Here is a 2,440-nt window from a genome sequence, read left to right as displayed (position 1 = left end):
AACTTCTCGGTGTTACTCCAGCCTCTGCCTGAGAAACAGCTTCGCTACCGTAAACATTGTCCAGATAACACCAAAAAGCCAGTAAAAGCTCCGGCTCCCGGAGAGGCACGTTACGGCCGCTCATGGGAGCGAGCGGGAAGCCCATGGAAATTGTTTTTAACGGCAGGTAATACCGTGGGAAAACCGGATGACCTGGGCTGCATGGAAACGTGCTAAAATGCCCTTTTTCTTTCTTTCTTTTTTTTCTTTTCTTTTTTTTTTTTTTTTTTTCAGCAAAACAAGAAACAGTTTTTGAAAATATAAAGTGTTGGAATTGACATCTAGTCCAGTGCTTGCACATTTATTAATTCTGCCGTGGTGGGAGGAAAGGGAAAAATGTGTAATTAGGCAGGAGCAGGTGAAAGATTCCAGACGATGAAATACAACAGGCTAAACGGGATAATGTATTCACCATTAAAGGACTGACATTTATTACCAAAAGGAGACCCGTTATGTTTGAATATGAAAAGGAGCAGATATTAGGCTATATAAATTACCTCCTCCACATTACTTGCATCTCATTTAAAATACATATTTTTGTTTCTCTTATTAACCAAGGGATTGGTGTTTCAGGGGAAAGCCATACCTGCTAAAATACCGCCAAGCGAATGATGCGCCTTTTAACACGCTCCAAAGGCACCATCCCCAAAGTAATCGATCACAGTAAAAAGCGAGGAAAGGGGGTTTGAGATCAGTGAAGCCAAAAGGGTCTTTTGACGTATTTGTAGTGTCACAAGATCGGGGTGGGTAATTCATCTCACAAACACACACACGTCTTTCCCGTACAAATTCCACGCCTTAAAATAGATGTCAGCTTGTTCCTTTCAACTGATCTATTCTTAACGCTAATGAAGTTTCAGAGGTATAGGTTGAATGAATAAAAAGCAGGGGGTTGGATTTCGAACATCTGAGGCACTAGTAAATACTACTGTGCAAATATGTATACGAATCTCCTCGTGTTTCGAGTACGAAAGGAAAATCTTTCTTAAAATACGACAGCAAATTAAAAGGAAAAATTAAAAAAGAAGTGACCAAGCCCCCAGTCTCTGCTCCCTTTGAGCTCCCGTTAAAGTGTTATTCTCATTAGAGCCCAAATACTATTTCAGATATTGAGACAATAGCAAGGCAACAGCAACGCAAAGCAAATCTTCACAGTACAACCGGCCGAACAGTTTAAGGAACGCTCATTTTAGTGTAATTTTCCTTTTTTCTTTTTCTTTTTTTTTTTCCCTTTTGACACACCTGACATACCACGGACTCCGCTCTGAAGCAGATTAGGAACAAAAGTATGCCCTCTCCGTCTTAAGTAAATAAATAAGTAAATAAATAAATAAACCAAGGACCCGCTTTCCGTACCACACCCCGGTAAGGTCTGTAGAGATTACCTGAAACGAGCGAGCTAAAAAAGACCCCGCACAAAGAAACGCGCCCCTGTTTATAAACAGCAGAGGCGGCGAGCGCTTGCTTTGCAGACGGAGAGAGGAAAGCCCTCGGTGGCTCGATTAATTAAATAATTAAAAAAAAAAAAAAAAGCTTTGGAGAACTCGTCAAAACCTTGTCAACCGGAGGAATGCAATCTCTTCACTTCAGCAGCGTTTGGCCGGGCAGGCAGGGTGCTGCTGCTGCTGCCGGTGCGGGGGCATCCCACCCCGCGCCCCCACGCTCGCACCCCGCTGTCCCCTCCGTCCCCGCGGGCGCGGAGGGGAGCCCGGGGTGAGGCAGAGCCCCCCCTGACCGGGGAGGGCGGGAAACCGGCCGGTACACCGGCCTGGAGCCGGTAGGGAAGGGGAGCGGGGCGGGAAACCGGCCGGTACCCCGGCCTGGAGCCGGTAGGGAAGGGGAGCGGAGGAGGGGTGGGGGGAAAGCCCGACGGCAGCCGGCGGAGCAAAACAGACCAACGACGGGGGGGAAAAAATAGAAAAAAAAAGAAAAAGAATTAAGAGTGGGGGAGAAACACGCGTGGAGGAGCGCGGGGTGCGCGCGTAGGTGGGGAGAGCTCCGGGGGAGCATATACATATATATATCTATATACACATTGGTGTAGGCATGCACGTCGTGCGTGTGCCCGCGGCGCGTGTGCGAGGGTGACCGGGCGCGTAAGGACGCGGGTGGGTGTGTGGGCGGGCGGGCAGGCGCGGGGCCGCGGGGCTAGCGCGGGCCGGCGCGCAAAAATCCGCGGGGCGCGGGAAGGAGGGTCTCCGCCAGTGCGCAGCGGCACCGCGCCAGCCCGGGGCTCCGCGGCGCTCACCGCGTCCGCGTGTACCGGCGAGCGTGTGTGGCCGGTCCCCGAGAGCTGCAGCTCCCAGGGCTGCTGCGGGGAATTTTTTTTTTTCCCCTTCATTTTTACTTTTTTTTTTTTTCTCGCTCGGTCCTTTTTTTTTTTTTTTTTCCCTCCCCATTT

The sequence above is a fragment of the Calidris pugnax genome, unplaced genomic scaffold (genome assembly GCF_001431845.1).
Source record: "Calidris pugnax isolate Ruff unplaced genomic scaffold, ASM143184v1 scaffold8, whole genome shotgun sequence".
In the NCBI taxonomy this organism is placed as follows: domain Eukaryota; kingdom Metazoa; phylum Chordata; class Aves; order Charadriiformes; family Scolopacidae; genus Calidris; species Calidris pugnax.
This window is presented reverse-complemented; position numbering follows the sequence as displayed.